Below are 24,912 nucleotides of genomic sequence, written 5' to 3'. Positions count from 1 at the left end.
GAATGCTGAACATAAATCACAAAAGGTTAGCACATAAGCATAGCAAGTAATTAGGAAGGCAAGTTTAGTGTTGCCCTTTATGTTAAAGTGGGTGGAGTATAAAAGTAGGGAAGTCTTGTTTTACTGGACAGAGCATTGGTGAGACTGCACTAGAGTACTGTGTACAGTTTAGGTTTTTTTATAGCGGGATAACATTGGAGGCAGTTCATAGAATGTTTACTAAGTTGATTCCTGGGATGAAGGGGTTGATTTATCAGGAAAGTTTGAGTAATTTGGAACTATACTTATTGGAGTTTAGAAGAATGAAAGGTGTTCTATTGAAACATAAGATTCTGAGGAGGCTTGACAGGGTAGATGCTGAGGGGATGTTTCCTCTCATGGGGGAATCTAGCACAAGGAGCACAGTTTCAAAATAAGGGGTCTCCCATTTAAGATGGCAGTGAGAAGGAATATGTTCTTTCAGAGGGTTGTTAATGTTTGGAATTCTCTTCCCCAGAGAGCAGTGGTGGCTGGGTCATTGAATATATTCAAGGTTGAGTTATACGGATTTTTGACCCGCAAGGAAGTCAGGGGTTAAGGGGATGTGGAGCTCAGGCCATAATCAGATTAACCATGATCTTACTGAAAGGTGGAGCAGGCTCAAGGGGCCAAATGGCCTACTCCTATTCCTATTTTTTATGTTCTTATGTTACATTTTGCAACTACATCTGCATTATTCCACCGTGACAGGCAGGTCCTCAAAATAGCTCACAAGGCTGTCATGAACTTCTAAACTGATGTGGCATTAAAGACATGCAACTTCACAAATCTGGATATCTAGAAACACAAAAGGGCACGGAATTAGGAACATAATCCTTCCAATGGTTTGCTGTTCCTGAACCAAGTTAGCTGTACAACTGCAGATGAACATTTCCCTGCTGTAGCCCTGAAACTTGGCACTTTCCTCTCCAGAGTGTCACAACAGCAAGGATGTAATCACTAAGAAACATGAGCTGGGCATTTCCTAATTTCTAGGCATGTTGTTTTTGATATGCAGACACTTATGTAGAGAAAGCACAATTCATCACAGATGGCAGTCAGTGAAAAATATCCAATTATCCGCACTTAATAGTAACTCCAGAAGACTCATCGATTCAACAATCACTGTATGATTGTTACAAATGCTCATTAGCTATTTATATCAAGTAAATTTAAAAGATGAGCTGTGGTTAATTGGTCTTGCGTCAAAAACTTGAGTGAATAGGGTGGTATGCCTGCAACACTTGACTGAAGGTGAAGACTTGAGAGTTGCTGGAAATTTGGGCCTCAGGCCTCATCGACATGATACCGCAAAGCTACATACTCAGATAATGATGTGGTACAGCTCGCCTGTTAAGGCGTTAGAAAATTCATCTGGTTCTGACATGGAGCCAACCCACAAAAAGATTGTAGGAGGGAAGGAGGTAAACAGAAGTGGGATGAGTGCGAGATATTAACAGCCCTTTTTTCCTGCAACCATATCAAGTAAAAATATCAAAAACCTGCCTGTTCTTTGGTAGTTTTTGTTGAATTTAGTGTTTGGGTCTTAAACCAAGCATTAGACACCTGGCTAACATATTCAAGGGTCTTATATCTGTTTTAGCCAAGCATCCAGGGAATTCCAGAAGCAATAGGGCCTGGGGAATTGCACCTCAATGTTAGTTCCCTGAACTTCATTTTCCCCCAGAAATTCGGTGCAATTGGGACTAATTTCTCACCTGAAAATTTGAAGTGTAAGGCTGAATTTTCCCAGCTCTTCGAAACAGGAGATGGGAGAGCTGGTAATATAGAGGGAGAAGGTGTTGGAAAGGGAGCAGGGCATCTTCCCATCATTATGGCATATTACCAGCAGGAGGAACGTCAGCCTCAGCAGCACAGCTGCCTATCAGGAGGCCAATTGAGCCACTTAAGGGCCCAAGTAAGTGCCATTTCCTGCCCTCGCCAGCGTTTTGCATGTCTGCCACTACATGGGGACATTTCCAGGTAAACCCTGACAGCGTCTCGGTGGTACCTAATATTATTAAGCTTTCAGTTGTAAATACACAGTTGCAAAACTGATAATAGCAAGCCAGAAGTCATTAAGGAAAGCAAATTATTGATACATTTGCCATCAATTTTAAGTGCATATTTAAATCAGATTAGGTATCTTCTCAAACCAGAAGTATTTTACCATTATTGTAGCACCCTTGTGAGATATCAACCTGATGTGTCACTAAACCTGTATGAAGTATATTTTCAGGTAAGGTAATGATTTTCAAAAAAAACTTACAAGGATAAACATTCCTTGTAATCTTATTGTGTAAAATAAGAAACTTTGTTATTTTTGTGGAACATAATAGTGATAAGCATGCCACAGTATCTGCATTCCTAAATATATGGATTATTATTAGAGGCTGGTAAGCTGAGGAATGTGTACTACCTGGCTCATGAAAGGGCTGCTTCTTGTGATTATAGAAAAAGGAAACAAAAGACATACACACTTCACCCATTAGACTAAGAACTCATGCAACTATCCCCAACCAATGATAATTTTAACTTCAGTAGTATACGAAAGAAAACACATGGGTAATTTCAGCAAAACCTTTAGTTAATTCTTCTCCATCTCCATAAAACAACCAAGCAGGTACCGAAAATCCTGGTTGGCTACATCACTACCACCACTTTACCAAATCGCTTCTTAAAGGACTGTAACATACCTGTGTTCACCATATCCACCAGTTAAGTTTTCCTGACGTCTAATGTGATTTATTGCCTAGTCCTACTATCAATTTCTACTTTGAATAATCAGAATAATTGCATCCAATTCTTGTATAATTTTAAAAGCCTCAGCTAAATCACCTCTGAGCATACATGTATAACCCTAACTTTCTAAGTCTATTCAGGTAACAGAGATATGAATTTGGATGGAAGTTGACTTCTTGAAAATGACTTTTGTCACCAGCTCTTGATCACTCATCACTCAACGTAGGAATCAAATCTCAAAATGATGCTTCAACTTCAGGTTTATTGAAACATTAAATAACTGAAATACAAAACTGGTTTTGTACTTTCTTTGACCTTTTGCTCAGAATCTCACAATCAAACATCAAGTTCTCCTTGGTGGTCTGTAGTTAGTTCTCCTGATTTATGCAACAAAATGCATTGACAATTTAATAATGACATGAAATTTGCTTTTGAATTGATTGTGTGAAGAACTTGCCCACCTTTGGGTTGTAATGTCACTAAATAATATAGAATACAATTGCTTGCCAAACTTCATCCTATTACACTAAAAATGTAGACTTCTTAGAACCCATATTTTGAGGTCAGATTCCACATGTACATTGACAATTCCCAGCTCTACTTCACCACCACCTCTCTCGACCCCTCCACTGCCTTGTAACTGTCACACAACTTGTCCAACATCCAGCACTGGATGGCCAGAAATTTCCTTCAATTAAATATTAAGAAGACCAAAGCCATTGTCTTCATTCCCCACCACAAACTCCATTCCTTAACTAGTGATTTCCTTCTCCTCCCTGGCTACTGTCTAAGGCTGAGCCAGCTTGTTTTCAACCATGGCTGTTTGACCCAGAGCTGTAATTCTGGCCCATATCATCTTTATCACCAAGGCCACCAACTTCCACCTCTGTAATATCACCTGCAATCATCCCATCATCTCTACTTCTGAAAACCTCATCCATGCTCTTATTACTTTACCTCCAGGTTTGACTATTCTAATGCTCTTCTGACTAGCCTTTCATTTGCCACCCTCCATAAACTTGTTTAGTTCACCCATCAACACACATTGGCTCTCAGTCCAGCAATGCCTCCTCCATCCTTCCAACCCTGTGGGAAATCTGCTTTTCTCCAATTGTGGCCACTTGAGCATTCATAATTTTCTTCACCCCACCTTTAGCGGCACTGCCTTCAGCAGTCCAGACCCTAAGCTCTGGAATTCCCTCCCTATACATCTCTGCCTCTCCGATTTAAAGATGCTCCTTAAAATCTACCGGTTTGGCAAAGTTTTTGGTCACCTCCCTAATATCTTCTTATGTGACTCTGTGTCAGATTTTGTTTGGTAATACTCCTGTGAAGTGCCTTGGAATGTTTTGGTACTTTAAAGGTGCAATATAAATTTAAATTGAAGTTGTTGAACTGTTTAAAATAGATGAGGATAGAAATCTCCAAATAAGCTTTTTATTGTATTTTATTAGAGATCTTGCAGTTACATTTTTAAATTTAAGCCCTTTATTTTGAATATATTTTATTTTACTCAGCTTTTCACTTCAGAATCTCTAAGTATTAACATTTTCAGTCTTTGGATAACATGGCATAATATGGAACTTGAATTCACATGTGAATGAATTTTTATTGATGCATTCTGCAAGCTAATCTTAATTCAGAATCATATGGTTTAATCAGTTAGTGGAGTAATTAACTAGTTCCCAAATTATAGAATTCATAAATACCCTGTCATAAATTCCATTTTATATAAATATTGTATTTAACTCTTTCTTACCAGTAAGTAGTAGGCAAGGATATGTAGAAATTGTTGTCAAATTGTGTGTTCTGGTTTTCTCTGTGTTGAAAGCTTGCTTTCACAATGTCCAGAATATTGCCAATGGTCAAATTTGGCCAAATTCAAACCCGCAGCTTGACAGGGAGAAGAGAAGGTTACAGTCCACCAGATAGCATTAACTTCAGAAATCTCCAGATCGATCCTTCAGCCGGTGCTCGTCATGTATGTTTCTAAGGAATAAAACTAGGAAGTGATCTCAGGCTCATCTCAGGTTTCTTGGCCACGGACCAGCAGTTCCTTACTCACTTAGTCAAGAAATACTAAAAATAAGAGAAGCATTAAAACTGAACCTCCAGGCCATTTGCACAATGACACATTAGATTTTCCTTCATCTAATCCACAATATATATAAAATAAAGGATAACCAAAGTGATACATTTAGCTTAAGGTTCAATAATGCCACAAAAATGTAGAAATAACTCATGATTAAAACCTAGTTGTAGACTGGACATTCTTTGAACAAATGAATAATATATCATTAAATATATATAATGGAAACTTGTTAATACAACATGTAATCTAAACTGTCAATATCATAATATCACCTCATCTAACTTGTTACTTAAATCTATGCTTACAATTGGAAAAAGTATTTTAATCTCTCTTCTGTCTTTGCACTAACCCTTTATCTATCTATAACATATTAAATGTCATAAGACAGAATTTTCCATTCTGGAAATTAAATGCAGTTGGGGTGGGAAAGTCGGCGTGATTCCCGCTGAGGGGTGGGATGGATTTTCATGCCCGATTTTCCGCTTTTCAGCTCATTAATTATGAATCATCAAGGAGCTCGTTGAATCTTGTGGTGGGGCGAATAGGGATTTGTCTGCCATGTCGTTACTTCGGGGTCAAAGGTCCTGTTGCCATATTCATTCACTGCAGGCCAGTTGTGGGCTGAATGTCTGCATTACCATGGTGACCAAACGCAACACACCCTTGGCTCCACGGTTCAGCAAGGCCTCCCTGGGGATTCCCTGCCAGACCATCTAGGATAGGTAGAGATCCTCTTTCCTTGGGATGGGAGCAGGAAGTCCCCCCACCTGACCACACAGCCTGAGAGGAGGTCCCTGGGAAGGTCAGTGCCCGTGGCACCAAAAAAAGGGCTATCCTGCAATGCAGGAAACTAATGAATGATCTGCTGCGCTCTGTCAAGGTGAATGAAACTTTGACTCACTCCAAACTCACACCTTCATCAGGCAGCTTAAGTGCTAGAGTCCACAGGGATGTCAAACACTACAAGCAGATGGGACATCAGCACTGCATACGAGCAAGAAGCAGGAATAGGCCATTCAGCCCCTCGTGCCTGCTCTGCCATTTAATAAGATCATAGCTGATCTGATAGTAAACTGAAATCTACTTGGACCTGCACATTATTATTGTTCTAGCCATGGGTGCATTACAGCAGTAGCTAGGTGAGAGAGGGGTGGGGTAACTCAACCTCCCTCCAGGTGCCCCTCCAGGTGCCCCTTCACCTCAATGAGTCAGGGAGGGACCCTTGGACATCCAAAGGGAGGAGTGCCAGTCAGGCACCCTAGGGGCATCCACCCAGGATACTCCAAGGGTGTCCTGCTGCTCCAAATCTCCTCTGTCTGTGATGCCAACAACTCCAGCAGGTCAGGCTGAGGAGGGTGCACCTGCCTAGAGCAGGAGGCCCTTAGCAGGCTGGGGCCATCCAGGCCTCAGGCCTCAAGAGGACACTTGCCAAAGTCAGACAACAGGGCAAAGCAGTTATCAGACTGCCTCCACTTCTGCTGCAGACATCAGGGTTGCACCTAGATGCAATGGTAAAGTTAGGAAAATTAAGAAGTTTTGAATGCACAATGGTAGCACAGGTGTTCATGCACACTTTATAATCTGCACCCTAACCCTAACCCAGCCCCCCAGTACCCTTGACCCCATCATAATCCATGAGGAAATTCCTGTTCTTCCCCCAAACCTGTTAATATTGATGTCCCATGCCCTTTGGTAACCTGACCCTCCCCTTCTTGAGGACACATGCACCCTGAATTTCTGGGACTGCACTCTGCGCCCACCCCAATGAGACTATCTAATGCACCCCCATGACTTTTCAGCTATCGACTTACAGGATACAGTTGCCTCCTCTGACCATGACTGTGCCACCTCCCTCACAGTTGGGGGTAGCTGCTTAGATCTCCCAGAAGACAGCAGGGTAGCTGGTCAGATCTCCAAGAAGACAGTGTGAACAAGGCCAGACTGAAAGAACTAATTGCTGTCAGCCTCAGAGGACACCCCAAGGATAAAACACTGTGTGACAAAATCACTGGAATTCTATAGATTTTAAAATCTATAAGGATAGTCGCTGAACAGAAAAGGGAAAGGTTAACTCTGAGGAAAGTTAAGATAAGATTTGTGGAACTGTTTTAAAGTACTGTTTACTGTGTGAAGCCATTCTTGTGTTTAAATGTAATTGTGATTTCTTTTCTTTATTCTTTTAATAAATGTTTACTTTATTACAAACTCATCACAAGTAGTCAGGGAAATCATTTTCTGATTTCAGAACCACTCCCCACACTATATAATTTGCAAAAGCCATTTTAACAGCTGGTTCAAATTTCCCTCTGGGATTTGAGCAGCTTGGCATTTACCATCCGCCGTGCCATAATATAGCCTTTGTCCATGTTTAAACTGCTTAGAAACTTCCATAACTACCATCATGTGGTCAGCAGTGGCCATTTTATTATTCCAGTGGATGGGAACTGCACATCGCATACCAAGGCCACTCCTTGCAGGTTGATGTCATCCTGGGGTATGGCTCGTGACTGAGCTTTCCCCTCAGACATGACTGCACGTTCACAACCGAGGGTCTTAATGAGGTTCAAAAGACCCACAAAGGGTCCACAGTCAGCCTTGGGTTGGTTGTCCTCCAGAGGTCTTGACAACAACTATAGATACCCAGTCCTTGCACACATGTCTTGGCTGCAACTGTAGTGCCTTGGATGCCATAACCAGTGCACTGGGGATATGAAGGATTGTAGGTCTCGTGCTGCCCCTGAGCTGCAGATGTGGCCATTGTTTTTTTTTGACCCTGTATCTATTCTCAGGTGCCTCTGTAAGGAACAGATGCCAATTAAGACCATATGCACCGCAGCACGTAAACTTAATGGATTCTTGCCTGAATGTGTAACATTAGCATTGATTCGTTGTGTATTAGACCTTCGAGTACAGCACTCAGCCCTGAGAACCCCCCGCCGATCGATTTTTTTCTAGCTTGTTTTTCAAACTGCGTCACTGTAAGGTGAGCTCATAGGTAGTGGTGCTGACCTTCATCTGGGAGACCAGCTTCCAATCTCCCAGTATCACCCACCAAGTTCCTCCCATCCTCCAACCTACTCACCGCCTCCTAATTCCCCTTCCTCCTGCCCTCATCTGCACTGTGGATGTCCGGGAAGGACCAAGACAGGGTTAAGAAAGTTAAGAAGCATTAGTTGCAAAACATTTTTTTCATTCATTCACGGGATGTGGGCTTTGCTGGCTGGGCCAGAATTTATTCTCCATCCTTAGTTGCCCTTGAGAAGGTGGTAGTGAGCTACCTTCTTGAACCGCTGGAGTCCATGTGGTGTGGGTACACCCACAGTGCTGTCAGGAAGGGAGTTCCAGGATTTTGACCTAGTGACAGTGAAGGAAAGGCGATACATTTCCAAGTCAGGATAGTGAGTGACTTGGAGGAAAAATTCCAGGTGGTGGTGTTCTCATCTATCTGCTGCCCTTGTCCTTCTAGGTGGTAGTGGTTGTAGGTTTGGAAGGTGCTGTCGAAGGAGCCTTGCTGAATTCCTGCAGTGTGTCGTGTCAATGGTACACACTGCTGCTACTGTGCATCAGTGGTGGAGGGAGTGAATGTTTGTGGATGTGGTGCCAATCAAATGGACTGCTTTGTCCTGGACAGTGTCAAGGTTCTTGAGTGTTGTGGGAGCTGCACTCATCCAGTGGGGAGTATTCCATCACATTCCTGACTGAAGCCTTGTAGATGGTGGACAGGCTTTGGGGAATCAGGAGGTGAGTTACTTGTCGTACAATTCCTAGCCTCTGACCTGTTTTTGTAGCCACAGTATTTATATGGCTAGTCCAGTTCAGTTTCTGGTCAATGGTAACCCCCAGGATGTTGATAGTAGGGGATTCAGTGATGGTAATGCCATTGAACATCAAGGGACAATGGTTGAATTCTTTCTTGTTGGAGATGGTCATTGCCTGACACTTGTGTGGTGTAAATGTTACTTGCCAATTGTCGGCCCAAGCCTGGATATTGTTCAGGTCTTACTGCATTTGGACATGGACTGTTTCAGTATCTGAGGGCTTGCGAATGGTGTTGAACATTGTGCAATCATCAGCGAACATCCCCACTTCTGACCTTATGATGGAAGGAAGGTCATTGATGAAACAGCTGAAGATGGTTGGGCCGAGGACATTACCTGAGGAACTCCTGCAGTGATGTCCTGGAGCTGAGATGACTGACATCCAACAACCACAACCATCTTCCTTTGTGCTAGGTATGACTCCAACCAGCAGAGAGCTTTCTCCCTGATTCCCATTGGCTCTAGTTGTGCTAGGGCTCCTTGATGCCACACTCAGTCATTCTCACCTCACCTCGGGAGTTCAGCTCTTTTGTTCATGTTTGAACCAAGGCTGTAATGAGGTCAGGAGCTGTACGACCCCGGCGGAACCCAAACTGGGCATCAGTGAGCAGATTATTGTTAAGCAAGTGCCACTTGATAGCACTGTTGATGACCCCTTCCATTACTTTACTGATGATCGAGAGTAGACTGAATGGACAGTAATTGGCTGGGTTGAATTTGTCCTGCTTTTTGTGTACACGACATACCCTGGGCAATTTTCCACATAGCCGGGTAGATGCCCATGTTGTAGCTGTACTGGAACAGCTTGGCTAGGGGCGCGGCATCTGGAGCATGAGCCTTCAGTACTAATGCTGGGATGTTGTCAGGTTCCATAGCTTTTCAGTATCCAGTTCCTTCAGTTTCTTGATATCATGTGGACTGAATCGAATTGGCTGAAGACTGGCATCTGTGATGCTGGGGACCTCCGGAGGAGGCCGAGATGTGTTATTCATTCGGCACTTCTGGCTGAAGATTGTTGGGAATGCTTCAGCCTTATCTTTTGCACTGCTGTGCTGGACTCCTCCACCATTGAGGATGGAGATATTTGTGGAGCCACCTCTTCCAGTGAGTTGTTTAATTGTCCACCACAATTCACTACTGGATGTGGCAGGACCGCAGAGCTTAAGTCTGATCACTTAGCTCTGTCTATCAGCTGCTGCTTATGCTGTTTGGCAGGCAGATAGTCCTGTTTTATAGCTTCACCAGGTTGACACCTCATTTTTAGGTATGCCTGGTGCTGCTCCTGGCATGCCCTCCTACACACTTAATTGAACCTGAGTTGATCCCCTGGCTTGATGGTAATGGTAGTGTGGGGGATATGCTGGGTCATGAGGTTATAGATTGTATTTAGGTACAATTCTGCTGCTGATGATGACCCACAGTGCCTCATTGATGCCCAGTCTTGAGTTGCTAGATCTGTTCAAAATCTATCCCATTTAGCACGGTGGTAGTGCCACACAATACGATGGAGGGTATCCTCAATGTGAAGGCTGGACTTTGTCTCCAAAATGACTGTGCGGTGGTCACTCCTACCGATACTGTCATGGACAGATGCATCCACAGCAGGCAGGTTTGTGAGGATGAGGTCAAGTATGTTTTTCCCTTTTGTTGGTTCTCTTGCCACTTGCCGCAGACCCAGTCTAGCAGCTAGCCAGCTCGTTCAGTAGTGGTGCTACCGAGCCACCCAGAGTACATTCTGTGCCTTTGCCACCCTCAGTGCTTCCTCCAAGTGGTGTTCAACATGGAGGAGCGCTGATTCATCAGCTGAGGGAGGGCAGTATGTGGTAATCAACAGGAGGTTTCCTTGCCTATGTTTGACCTGATACCACGAGACTTCATGGGGTCCAGGGCCGATGTTGAGGCAACTCCCTCCTGTTTACCTCTTTCCGGCTGCCTCTGCTGGGTCTGTCCTGCCAGTGGGACAGGACATACCCAGGGATGGTGATAGTGGTGTCTGGGATATTATCTGTAAGGTATGATTCCGTGAGGATGACTATGTCAGGCTGTTGCTTAACTAGTCTGTGAGACAGCTCTCCCAATTTTGGCACTAGCCCCCAGATGTTGCTAAGGAGGATTTTGCAGGGTCAACAAGGTAGCAATTACTGTTGTCAGTTCCGGTGCCTAGGTGGATGCCGGGTGATCCGTCCAGTTTCATTCCTTTCTTGTGTCTTTGTAGCAGTTTATTACAGCTGAGTGGCTTGGTAGGCCATTTCGGAGGGCATTTAAGAGTCAACCACATTGCTGTGGGTCTGGAGTCACAAGTAGACAGATTTCCTTCCCTAAAGGACATTAGTGAACCAGATGGGTTTTTACAACAATTGACAATGGTTTCATGGTCATCATTGGACTTTTAATTCGATTTTTCTTGAATTCAAATTCCACTATCTGCACAAAGCAAAGGCAGGTGTCTCAGTCCAGGACCTCTTCCCTGTCCTTTGTGAAGCCTTCAAACCAAAGTGATGGTCCAGCCTCACAGTCCCTGGATATATTACTGATGCCTGCACCTCGACGATGCTTGTCATTGCTGCCAGAATGTTGTGCGCATGTGTCAGAGTTCCATCACTCTCTGTGCTCTCACCACCTTTTGAGCTGGAGCTGGCTCCCATCTCTTCAGCATCTGGACCAATGACACTGTGCTCCTGGAGGGGTCAGGTGCTGAAGGCAAACACTGGATCAGGTGCATTTAAAGTTTTATGGCTTCATCTCTATGATATGACCCTGATCACAGAGCGCAACCGAGCTGCCCTCGGCCAGACAGGAGTCAGACATTCTCAGAGGCTATGCGAGCATTTTTGGAGTGTCCACACTGCATTTCCTCATCATCCTCCTGCAATCGAGCGACTATTAGGGTCTCCACTGACTCTCCATGACAGGAGCATTCTCACAGAGGGCATTCGCGCTGCCACAAGCCAGACTGGAGTCAAATATTCACAGATGCAACGTGAGGGTCTATGGGGTCTCCTCACTGCATGTCATCATCATCCTCTTCAAATGTAACAGCTACGTGAGCCTCCCGAGCACACCTGCCTTGTCTAGCCAGTGCAAGGGCCTCATCGCTGTCATCGTCGCCTTCGAAGACCTCCTCATCCTCATCCCCGTTGGCTCCACCTCATCCGAGGAGACCTCCATCTCCTCCATCTCCTCTGCCAGCTCCTCCTCACACCGTTGCAGCGCCAGGTTGTAAAGAGCACAGCAGACGATGACGATACGTGACACCCTCAGTGGACTATATTGTAGGCCTCCACCAGACTGGTCCAGGCACCAGAACATCATTTTCAGCATCCCAATGGTTTGCTCCACCAAGCTGCAAGTTGCAGCATGAGCCTCATTATAGCGTCGCTCTGCTGCAGTCTGAGGCTGCCACACGGGTATCATGAGCCATGGCCTCTGCGGGTAGCCCTTGTCCCCTAGGAGCCATCCCTGCAGCCTCTGTGGACCCTGGAAGACTTCAGGGATCTGTTACCAACTGAGGATTGGTAGGAGTCCCTGGAAGCTGTGCGCACACCTGCAGAATGTGTTTCTGGTGATCACATACCAGCTGCACATTCAACGAATGGAATCCCTTGTGGTTGTTATAGTTCACCAAGTGTTGCGATGAAGATCTGAATGCCACTTGAGTGCAGTCAGTCACACCCTGCACCTGTGGGAAACCCGAGATCTGGGCAAATCTAATTGTTCTTATATCCTGGCTATCCTGGTCCCAGGCGAAATGCACAAAGCTGTATGTCCTCCCGAAGATGACGTCCATGACCTCATGGATGCATTTGTGGGTGGTGGCCTGTGCGATCCCACCGAGGTCACCTGTGGAGCGCTGAAAGGCATAGAAATTGAGCACGGCTGTCACTTTCATGGCCACTGGCAGTAGATGCCCTCCATGTCCCTGTGGCGCCAAATCCTGCAGCAGGTGGCAGATATGACCGACCAGTTCCCTAGATGTTATGTTCTACTATGGGGTCACTTTGCTCGCGAACCGGTTCCACGCTCTATCAGTGGGTGAGTCGATAACCATATACCGCAAATGCAGAGACCAATATGAAATGAAGCACATGCTATTTATTTACACAACCAACAGAGCACTAACATGATGGGTGCTTCTCTAACCAGATCCTGCTCTAGACTAACATTAACGTTGTAGCCTGCGCTACACAGCTTTTGGGTTATACAGTCACGTAGCCAATCTGTTCACATTCTCTTAAAGGTGTACCATTTTCTCCCTTAGGTTGTTGATTACTGCCATGTTCTTCCAGCCTCAAAAAGAGGGCAGAGATGGGTCCCTCCACATCTGCTGCATTTGTATTTATGAGATGTTTAAGGTCTCGGCCAAGAGCTGATGAAATTCCACCAGCTGAATTAAGTATTTTTACATGCAACACTGAGACTGAAACAAATAATCTTTAGTCAGATCAGTTTGAACCTTTGAATGAAAAGTGCGATTTCTCTGTCAATTTTGGCACAGCAGTAAAGTGTTTCTGAACCCAAGTACTGAAGGATCAGGCATTATGCTACTGTGAAGCTGCTGAACTTTTAAAATGTCAGCATTAGAAGTTCTGAATACTGTCATTACATGCCTTAATATTCAAAATCTGACATTTTCTTTATAATATAAGGCCTATTTCAGATGGCAACGAAGAAAAAACTTTGCTGCTCAGTAATCTTTTTGATGTGCTTCAAAGACTTTTGATCATACTTAAGCATCTAAAATTATGCAAGTGCTTAGCTAGATCTTGAAGCAAGATATCACTGAAATATTCCATTACAGAGATGCAAGAAGGTATCATCTGGATGTCAGAAGAAGGAAAGGAAAATAAACCAAATTAAATTAAGTAAAACAAATTGTTCATTAAAAAGGTTTTTTCAAAGAATTCCTAAAATGATAAACTTCTATAAGCTCAAGTTATTGCAATTATTCATGCCTAGCTTTAATTTAAAATATTCACAGTACATATGTTTTTAAATATGTTCCTGGAGATGTTTGTGGGATCTGGGATGTGAAGGACAGATTCTCGGCTGGGAATATCCTTGAAGCTGCTCCTCCTTTACTGCCATAACTTCACTGAAAATGTAACAAGCATCCATCCCATTAACACATATAAATGGGATTTTCAGCCCATATCTGTCACTTGATGTAATGGTGTACTGATGATTAACTGATTTGGCAAATGTCTCCAGTGATGGCTAAATGACCTTATGCTGGATGCGCATCCGCAGGTCAGGCTTCTGTAGATAACAGAGCTCAGTAATAGCTTCCTGTGTCATGGGACCTTTTATATACACCTAAGAGCACCCACTTTTATGTCTTATCCAAAGATAGCACGTCCAACCATGCAGCACTCTTTCAGTACTTCACTGAATTAAATGCCTAGATTTTATTTTCAAGTCCCTTGAGCAGTACGTGAAATCACAAGACTAAAAATTCTTTAAGGCCCATTTTCGGGCAGAGGAGTCATGACTCGCGATCTAACTGTGACCGTTCCTGCTAAGGCAGGCAACATACAAGTTTTGTGCTGCACCTCATTTCCGTGATTCCTCTGCGTAACTGGGCGTGACCCATGTCCCTGGCTCAGTGGAAAACAGGGGACCTAAGAGGGTATGAGGCCAGCATGTGTTCCAGCTAGCTTCAAGCTCTTAAATACAATCTGTCCCACTTAAAAGGAAGCTGCCTTGAATCAAGGGAAGCTGCATCTGCCCATCGCTGCTGCAAATGGAGGGAATGGAAATGAGTACAAGAGCAGAGGAAGAATGCATGGTTGACAGATGTGGTGCTGGAGGCCTTAATCATGGGAGTCCACAGGTGGGGGGGTGCCTTATTTCCGTAGGGGTCCAAGAGGCTCTCAAGGACTGCTCTCTGAAGGGAATGGGAGTGTGTGGCCAGGGAGGTTGACACCTAGAATCTGGCCCCAGGGACCTGGTGCCAGTGCCGGAAGAAGTTCAATGACCAAAGGGAGAAAATGGAAGGAAGGTGAAAATTAATATAAAACCAATTACATTTCTCTACTAAAACAAATATATTCTTTTAAAGATCAGAGAATGCATCATTACGTGAGATCTTCCACCCATTGCACCGCCAAACTCTCACACTGCTCAATGCATCACACCCCATCATTCACCCATATGTAGTCCCTAGTACTTAGGGCTCAAGCATAACACACACACACACACACACACACACACACACCTCAACATGTTGCCTCAACATGTCTCTAGCTATTCAGCTATGGTGGGCACATCACTCAAACAAAGTGCAACACAATCACAGAAATTCTGCCCTTTCTTTGCAGAGCAAGGTGTCACACAATAGAATGGAGTAGCACAGAATCAATGGAGGACAGGCACACCTTCATCCCCTGAACCTGATGGAGCCAGCCCAATGGTGCAGAGAACCATCCCTTCCAGGGGTCTGGCAGTAGCTCTGTAGAGCACACATCTGCTGTCCTCTCTCAGGATGGCAATATTCATGTTCCCACACCTTCACTCCACCAGTGCCCTAGCTGTTGCCTATCAGCCAGCCCAGACTGCTGCCACTCCTGCTAAGATGGTGCAGTCAAAAATTAGACCATCAAGCCCCAGAGCCACTTGAGATTGTCCTCCAAGGCCATTTGTAGCCTCCCCCAATGAAAGTCAACAGCCTTCCACTTGCCAGATTGCAGCCTCAGGGACAGAACTGTGTCAGAGCACTAGGACAGGCAAAGGCACCCACAAAACAGGCACTGAGGGAATGCACAAAAGTGAATAGTTCATTTCTGTTTCTAAAAGAGAATATATTTTTGAATGTAGATGTTGCTGAAAAGATTTTATTGAGTGGCTTTATTGTGGGATGGTGGCAAAGGGCCAACTCAGCTGGATGTAAGGTGGAGAATGATGGATCCATTGTTGTAATGGGAAATAGTTCATAGAAACCATGATCTGAGCTGGTGCTGTCAGACAGCTTGCCCGGAACGAAGGGGTCCAGGATGCATCTTCCCAGCCTCCTCCTCTTCCTCCTTCTCCTTTTTCACCTCCCAAGGTGGCCCACGGGTTTTGGTGCCAAATGCTACACCCTCATGATACTGATGTTACAGATGGTACAGCAGACCACTATAAGCTTGGTTGCTCCATCAGACATGTACTGAATGGCTCCCCTGAGCCGTCCAACCACTGGAAATATTACTTGACTGTCTGTTCCACGATGTTCATGGTGGGTCCACGGCTCTCACTATATCCATGCTGTCCTCGTGGGGTCGGGTACCAGAGGTGGGTCATGAGCCACATGTAGAAGCCTTTGGCTCCAAGATGTCAGGCTCCGATTGTTCTTGGAGGTGTGAAGATGGTGGGAAAGGCAGAAAGCCTCTTCAGTGCTGCTGCCAGGATAGCGGGCATTCACTAGCATGATGTATTTAGCATGGCTGCACACCAGCTGCACATTGATAGAATGGTAGCCCTTGCGGTTTCTATACCTCACTCTGTTGACATGGCTGTGGGAGGGGGTGCCCACAAAGCCATGTCTCTGTATTCAATGGCACCTGCACTATCAGAAATCCTGCTTTTCCAGCAAAGCCACTTGCCCTTTCATCCTGTTTCTCCCTGCTGAGAAAGAAAACAATGCATTCAGTTCTCCTAGCATACATGGCCTCTCACCTCCCAGATGCTTCACTGGATATCATACCGGGATATGTTGAAAATGTTGCCTAATCCTGCCTGGAAAGATCCAGGTGCAAAAAGTTCAATGTGACTGTGGCCATTACGGTCTCTGGCAATGCCATCCTCACCCTGATATGAGGCTTCGGGTCAGGTTGCAAGAATTGACACAGTTCTATGGCACCTCCTCATTGAGCCTAAGTCACCTCAGGAATTCCTCCATGGTTATGTGAAGCTAGAAGAAGTACTGGGCCGTAACTTCCTAATAGTGTTGGAAAGTGCTGGCCCGTGGGAATTAAAAGAAATAAATACTTACTTACCTGGTCTTAAAAATTAGGTTCACAGTTCCGTTCGCCAGAGCTGCTTGGGGCTCAGGGGGAGGGGTGGGGCAGAGTCCTGATGGGTCTTTACAATAGCTTCTCAGAGGTTAGAAGAGGTTTTATTTCTTCTAACTTTTTCTGAGTAAATATTGGTGTAACCCTGGTGAAACCATCTGAAGTTAGCAACTTAAACTGCATTTTCGGATGGTTCCCATTGCAGCGCAATTGCCCACAGGAAGTGTGCACTTCTGGGCAATTGCCATGCAAACCCTTACCTGGGAACTTCCCAGGGGGATTCCCCAGAGCATCTTTGGGGTAACCCCCCTCAAATCCGATGCTGGGGAGCTTGGAAGTTACGGACCGCTGTCAAAAAAGGGCTGGTGGGTAGAATCTTCCTTGGAGAGCCTTCTTTGTTGTCCTCTTTCACAGAATTTCCCCTCACTGTAGCCTCTGCTCCATTTGCTGATCATGTAGCTGATCCAGAGGCACTGCAACCACAGCTCCCATACCTCAGTAACTAAAGCTTGTTGGGTCTCTGAGTTTATTCAGCAGTTCTCCAAAACATCTCCAAAGCACCTCCAAAGCTACACCTCAGTGCCTCCACTTGCTTTGACGAAGCAGAGGTAAGTCAAAAGCATCTTCTCACCTGCAATTTGGTGGCTAACCTTTAAAGAACACTTGTTGGGGTGTTCCCCTTGTAGCTGGACGCACGTTCAGCTGGGAGTGATTAGCACACATTTCAGTGCACATCAGAGACCTAGTTTTGTTAAATGAATGCAGATCAGCTGTCTAACATCATATTGGGACCTCTTCTGATGCTTCCAGCTCACACACAGCATGCCTGCACTAGTGCACTTCCCAGCATGGGATGCCATGCAAAAAGCATCAGAAACAGGACTAGTGTCAATGTAGACTTTCGGGACTTCTGTAGTGCTAGCACCAGCGGGATACAGAGCCCAATTTCATGGTTTTACTGTCATAAGCTCCAACTAAAGACTAAAAGGGTGATGTATTTGTTCCATTAGTGTTCCATCATATTATGGTTCTATACTGGTGTTTGTTTCAGTTGGACTGTGGGATTCTGGCATCTTTATGCTATGCCCCTGGGTTTACACTGTTGAATTACCCTCCCCAATTCTGGTGGCAGAGCTGGGTCTTTCTTCTGCCACAGTGATCATGAAGTGGAATATATTGTAATATCAGATGCCATTCTCCCACAATCTGACCTAAATAAGTGCCAGGGAAATAGAGCCTATGGTAACATATATATGTTGAAAGTCTCATTTTGACATCAAAATTCTAATGGTGTCTAATGTCTGAATAGGACCTGTTGCTACTTTGGCTGTAGGTTTTTGTTTTAATTTAAAATATAAGCTTTGAATACATTATCGTTGAACAAAGAATATGGAAATGATGCCATGGTTAGAGGGAGGATGATGGTCAAAATGACGGGATGTGCTAAACAATCTTTGTGTTTTTTTACTTTCTAATGGAGTAATGAAAGGGATACATGTAATGCATTGTTATATTATCTTTTAATAAAGAAATGAGTTTTTTGCCTTGTGAAACTATTTGGTTACAAAATAGTGTGGGTTGATATAATGGGTTTCAATTATCTGCCCATTTATGCTCATTTTATGGATAAAATAGGTTTCTTTCATGCTGAGTAATAATGGTAACAATGAAATGGGCACTGCAGCTTTAAGCTTCATTCTGGATATAATCACTGCTCGTTACAATTTTAAACTTAGCAAAGTAATGTTGTATGAATCACTGGAGATAACTAAATAGGAAAATGATGAAATGATTTGCTAACAGGAACGACATCTATACAGAAAAAGGTTGAAGCTTTCAATTCACCTGTTTACTTTTTCTTATGGGGCATCACTGGGACTTATTTTGTTTTCTATCTGCCTGACTAATTATCTGTCTATGTGTCAATATACAAAGATTTGTGACTTGCATTTTGCATTCTGAAAAGAGAACTGAAAGTTAAATAACCAAGTCCATTTAAATTTGGACAAAGAGAAAATAAAAGTGAATCTGACTGGCTTTAGATTTGATTCAGATTGATGAAACGAAAGTCCCCTTTGCAAATCGTAAAGGCCTTAATAATGGAATAATTTTTCACCATCTCAATTTAGTTCATAGTGGACATGAGTTTAAAGCACAAAATTACCCCAAATTTGGCATTTATTGGACAATGTCACTTAGGCTTCAGGGTGGCTGGTATCAGAAGTGGAAGAAATGGAAAACCCATGCAGTAGGTTGTGCCGTTTGAAGACTAGGGTAGAGGGACATTGTTGGGGTTTTGTAGAAGGAGCTTCATTCTGTATTCAGCTGTGCTATACTTGATTTGAGTATGCTCAATATTAACAATGACCCCGGGTTTACACTGTTGAATTACCCTCCCTAATTCTGGAGGCAGAGCTGGGTCTTTCTTCTGCCACAGTGATCATGAAGTGGAATATATTGTAATATCAGATGCCATTCTCCCACAGTAATTGGGAAGAAGTTCTTCCATTCATTGGCAGTATCATCCCTCACTTTAATGAGTAGAAAGAAAGGGAAAAAGTGACTTTCATGATTCAGGCACAAGACAGCTGAGCAAGACATCAAGAAATTGAATATCCCAAGTAGATGGGTGACAATACAATGAACATGGGCATCACTGTATGGTGATAGAAATGGGAATGATTCTGCTAAGTAGCATGGAGGCCAGCTCAGCAGAGTGCAGCTTCGACAGAGTATTGTACCCTGAAATTTGAGTGAGGGAATTCAGTGCAGTGAGGGACGCAGTGCTGTTTTGGTCTATTACAGAACAAGGCATGGTCTGAAAGAGGGAATGTGACACAGTGAGATGTGAGACCTGAACTCCAGAGGCATAATTAGGTAAACAGGTAGGTGAGTTTTAAGGATTCTTTTCTCTCTAAACTTGGGTAGTAGTTTAAACTAACACTGGAGGTTTATAAGAACTGTACTAAATTTTTTGCTTAACTAAGTTAAACAATGGGATATAATTACAAATAATCATCGGATGATATTTCTAAATACTTACTTAAACAAATACAATAAAACTGGAAGGGCAGTTGATGTTTTGTAGATGTCATATGTGGAAGCTGGTGGACACCACTGTGGTCCACAGCCACCACATCTACAGTAAGTGTCTGCAGGTCAAGGAAACTTGGCTCAGAATGATGAGCTGAAGTCCGAACTTCAGGCATTGTGTTGCATCTGGGGGAGGGAAAGTTGCCTGGACACTTTGTTCCAGGAAGCAGTCACAATCATTGGGTTAGAGGAAGGAACAGGGGAAGGGTCCAGTTGTGCACAATCTGCTCAAAGTTTGTGTAAAAAATCTCTTCATGTTTTCATTTTCTTAATCCACATGGGTACCAATGACATAGTTAAGACTAAGAAAAGCTTTCTGCTGAGATAACATGAGCAGCTAGGGGCTAAATTAAAGAGAGCAGACCACAAAGGTAATGATCTCTGGATTACTATCTGAGCCACGAGCAAATTGGCATAGGGTAAATAAGATCAGAGTTGAATGTGTGACTCAAAGATTGGAATGGCAGAAATGGGCTTTATAAATTCAAGCTGTAATTGTTATACATAGTACAGTAGTTTCAGGCAAGGAGCAGATGCATGGTTAAATACAAAAATCCAAAGATTACTATCTAACTGTACATCTCCTGTTAGCTTCACAAAAAAAAACATTTTGCTATTAGCCTCCCTGTTGTTTTAAGAACTTGCTACATTTACCCTTTAATTGCCTATTTAACCTTGTCATTGCTGTGATGATGGTGTAGCCCTTATCACCAAATCCCACCTTTGTCTGTTATGCAAGTCCTCTGGCAACTTCTCCTCCTTTAAGCATCTCACCATGTTCCAACTATCTCGACTCTCAATTAAAATCATTATTCTCCACCATTTGCCTGTGTGGGCTTGGGGATGTAGCTCAGTGGCAGAGCATGCACTTTGCATGTGCAATCCCCAGCATCTCCATAAAGTTGCATTTTTCCCAGAGTGCTTAAGGAATTGGCCCTAGAAATAGTGGATGCATTGGTGGTCATCTTCTGAGATTCTATAGGCTCTGGAACAGTTCCTACAGATTGGAGGGTAGCTAATGTAACCTCACTATTTAAAAAGGGAGGTAGAGAGAAAACAGGGAATTATAGACCAGTCAGCCTGACGCCGGTAGTGGGGAAAGTTCTAGGGTGCATTATAAAAGATAACTGAGCAATTGGAAAACAGTGGCAGAATCAGACAGAGTTAGCATGGATTTACGAAAGGGAAATCATGCTTGACAAATCTACTGGAATTTTTCAAGAATGTAACTAGTAGAGTTGATGAGGGGGAGCCAGTGGATGTGGTTTATTTGGACTTTCAGAAGGCTTTCAACAAAGTCCCACATAAGAGATTAGCGTCTAAAATTAAAGTGCATGGGATTGAGGGTAGTGTATTGAGATGGATAGAAAACTGGTTGGCAGACAGGAAACGAAGAGTAGGAATAAATGGGCTTTTTTCTGAATGGCAGGCAGTGACTACTGGGGTTCCTCAGTGATTGGTGCTGGGACCCCAGCTATTCACAAAATATATTAATGATTTAGATGGGGGAGCTAAATGTAATATCTCCAAATTTGCAGATGACACAAAGCTGGGTGGGAGGATGAGCTGTGAGGTGGATGCAGAGATGCTTCAGTGTGATTTGGACAAGCTGAGTGAGTGGGCAAATGCATGGCAGATGCAGTATAATGTGGATGAATATGAGGTTATCTGAACTGGTAGCTAAAACAAGAAGGCAGATTATTATCTAAATTGAGAGAGGGGAATGTGCAATGAGACCTGGGTGTCCTTGTACACCAGTTGCTGAAGGTAACCATGCAGGAGCAGCAGGCAAAAAAGAAGACAAATGGTATGTTGGCCTTCATAGCCAGAGGATTCGAGTACAGGAACAGGGATGCCTTGCTGCAATTATACAGGGCCTTGATGAGACCACACTTGGAATATTGTGTGCAGCTTTGGTCTCCTTATCTGAGGAAGGATGTTCTTGCTATAGAGGAAATGCAGCGAAGGTTTACCTGACTGATTCCTGGGATGGCAGGACTGACATATGAGGAGAGATTGAATCGGTTAGGATTATATTCACTGGAGTTCAGAAGAATGAGGGGTGATCTCATAGAAACCTATAAAATTCTAACAGGACCAGACAGGGTAGATGCAGGAAGGATGTTCTCGATGGTGGGGGAGTCCAGAACCAGGGGTCACAGTCTGAGGATACGGGGTAGACCATTTGGGACTGAGATGAGGAGAAATTTCTTCACCCAGAGAGTGGTGAGCCTGTGGAATTCGCTACCACAGAAAGAAGTTGAGGTCAAAACATTGTATGTTTTCAAGAAGGAGTTAGATATAGCTTTTGGGGTGAAAGGGATCAAAGGATATGGGGAGAAAGCAGGAGCAGGCTATTGAGTTGGATGATCAGCCATGATCATAATGAATGGCGGAGCAGGCTCGAAGGGCCGAAGGCCTACTCCTGCTCCTATTTTCTATGTTTCTGTTTCTATGTGGCACGCCAAGTTTGTCACTGCTTTCCTCCCCTGCATCTGCACCGAGCAACTTCCACCCACAGTTATTTCAATCTCCGTCTCAACTTATTGTGCTCTCTCCTCTCTGAGTTCACTGGCCTCCTATCTGCCCTTAGTCTATCCCTCCAAATGAACCAACTACATGTATTCATGGACATCCCGTCAGCCTTGCCATCTCACGTGGCCTTGCTACTGCCATCATGTCAATCACAGATAAGGGCAACTCTAATCATTTCTTTGTATCTGTTTCCATTCATATCTGCCTGCCTCCCCCCAAACCCCCTTCCCTGTCTGCTCAGGAAAAATACTCTCTCCCAAGTTACTTACAACTGCACTTTCAAATTCCCAACTGTGTAGCCTTTGAGCCTTCATTCAACAGATTTCTACAACTGATCTACTCATTCACATCCCCACCTCCAAATTTAGTTGGAGCCCTAGTCAACATTAGAACCATTATTCTTTCTCACCCTAGTGGCTCTCTTTGGTATGATCCTTATCTCCATTCCTTAAGTCCAAGGAATATTGATTTGAACATCTGTGGTGGACAACTGGTTTAACTATTCATCATCAGACCTGGCTGAACTCCATAAAGCACAACCAGGTTCTGCTAAAACTGTGTATTATTTTAGAATCACCCTGGAATCCAAAGTTTACACTCCTGGCTCCTCTTCACCGCTATAAACTATCTCTTTAAACCCCTCCCCCTTGCCTCCTCCACCCTCACCAATAACAAGTTTGAGGAGCTCATGGACTTCTTTTCACAAATAGTGAGATAACCCTGTTTTTTATTCATTCATGGGATGTGGGTGTCGCTGGCTGGGCCAGCATTTATTGCCCATTCCTAATTGCCCTTGAGAAGGCGGAGTGAGCTGCCTTCTTGAATTACTACAGTCTCTGTGGTGTAGGTGCACCCACAGTGCTGTTAGGGAGGGAGTTCCAGGATTTTGACCCAGCGACAGTGAAGGAATGACAATATATTTCCAAGTCAGAATGGTGAGTGGTTTGGAGGAGAACTTGCAGGTGGTGGTGTTCCCATCTATCTGCTTCCCTTGCCCTTCTAGATGGTGGTCATCATGAGTTTGGAAGATTCTGTCTAAGGAGGCTTGATGAATTCCTTCAGTGCATCTTGCAGATGGTACACACTGCTGCCACTGTGCGTTCATGGTTGAGGGAGTGAATGTTTGTGGAAGGGGTACCAATCAAGTGGGTTTGTCCTGCTTTGTCCTGGATGGTCGAGCTTCTTAAGTGTTATTGGAGCTGCACTCATCCAAGCAAGTGGGGAGTATTTCATCACACTCCTGACTTGTGCTTTGTAGATATTGGACAGATTTTGGGGTGTCAGGAGGTGAGTTACTTGCCACAGGATTCCTAGCCTCTGACCAGCTCTTGTAGCCACACTATTTATATGGCTAGTACAGTTCAGTTTCTAGTCAATGGTAACCCCCAGGATGTTGATGATGGGGGATTCAGCGACAGTAATGTTATTGAATGTCAAGGGGCGATGGTTAGATTCTCTCTTATTGGAGATGGTCATTGCCTGGCACTCGTCTGGCGCGAATGTTACTTGTCACTTGTCAGCCCAAGCCTGGATGTTGTCCAGGTCTTGCTGCTTTTGGGCATGGACAGCCTCACAATTTGAGGAATGGTGTTGAACATTGTGCCATCATCAGCGAACATTCCCCTTCTGACCTTATGGCGGAAAGAAGGTCAATGATGAAGCAGCCGAAGATGGTTGGGCCGAGGACACTACCCTGAGGAACTCCTACAGTGATGTCCTGGCACTGAGATGATTGGCCTCCAACAACCACAACCATCTTCGTTTGTGCTAGGTATGAATCTAACCAGCGGAGGGTTTTCCCCCTGATTCCCATTGATTCCATTTTTGATAGGGCTCCTTGATGCTACACTCAGTTAAATGCTGCCTTGATGTCAAGGGCAGCCACTCTCACCTCACCTCTGGGCTTCAGTTGTTTTGCCCATGTTTGAACTCAGGCTATAATGAGGTCAGGAGCCGTGTGGATCTGGCGGAACCCAAACTGGTCATCAGTGAGCAGTTTACTGCTAAGCAAATGCCGCTTGATAGCACTGTTGATGACCTCTTCCACCACATTACTGATGATTGCGAGTAGACTGCTTGGACAGTAATTGGCTGGGTTGGATTTCTCCTGCTTAGCTGTTTCTGCTGCTTCCCTCCGTTCCCCAGCACACCAGGGAAAATGTCCCCAAAGGTTGTCCCCTGCCCCAGCCCTGAGCTTGTATCTTTTGTTTCTATCCAATATCCCATCATGCTATCTCTGAGATAAAATTGTCCATGAGACCCACCTCCTGCTCCCTTGGTCCTATTCTCAACAGACTGCTGACAACCCAACTTCTCTTCTTGCCCCCTGTGTCAGCTGATGTTGTTGATGGTTCTCTCTCCCCAGGTACTGTCCCCCTTTGAAATCTGTGGTTGTCACTCATCTCTTCAAAAAACCCACCCTTGATCCTCTGTTCTTACAAACTATGATCTCATCTCCAACCTCCCTTCTGTGCTCCACAGTACTTGAACACACTGTCACTTCCCAAATCCATGCCTACCTTCCCTCTAAACAGGTTTCTGCCCTCAACAGAGTACTGAAATGGCCCTAGTTAAAGTAACAAATGATATCCTGTGTGACTGTGACCATGGTGAACTATTCCTCCTC

General features: G+C 44.2%; 1 protein-coding gene across 1 annotated transcript in view; it reads right to left on the bottom strand.

Moving 5' to 3' along the window:
* myot (myotilin) overlaps window positions 1-4,535 on the bottom strand; it is a 159,150-nt gene extending 154,615 nt beyond the window's left edge. Inside the window, exon 1 of the mRNA XM_041194024.1 lies at window positions 4,520-4,535. The gene's annotated coding sequence lies outside the window, so the exon portion shown is untranslated. The remainder of the gene's footprint in view (window positions 1-4,519) is intronic.
* Window positions 4,536-24,912: the final 20,377 nt, after the last annotated feature.

This window comes from Carcharodon carcharias, chromosome 8 (assembly GCF_017639515.1).
Source record: "Carcharodon carcharias isolate sCarCar2 chromosome 8, sCarCar2.pri, whole genome shotgun sequence".
Taxonomy (NCBI): Eukaryota; Metazoa; Chordata; class Chondrichthyes; order Lamniformes; family Lamnidae; genus Carcharodon; species Carcharodon carcharias.
The sequence above is the reverse complement of the archived record's forward strand: the minus strand, read 5'-3'. Positions and strand labels throughout refer to the sequence as shown.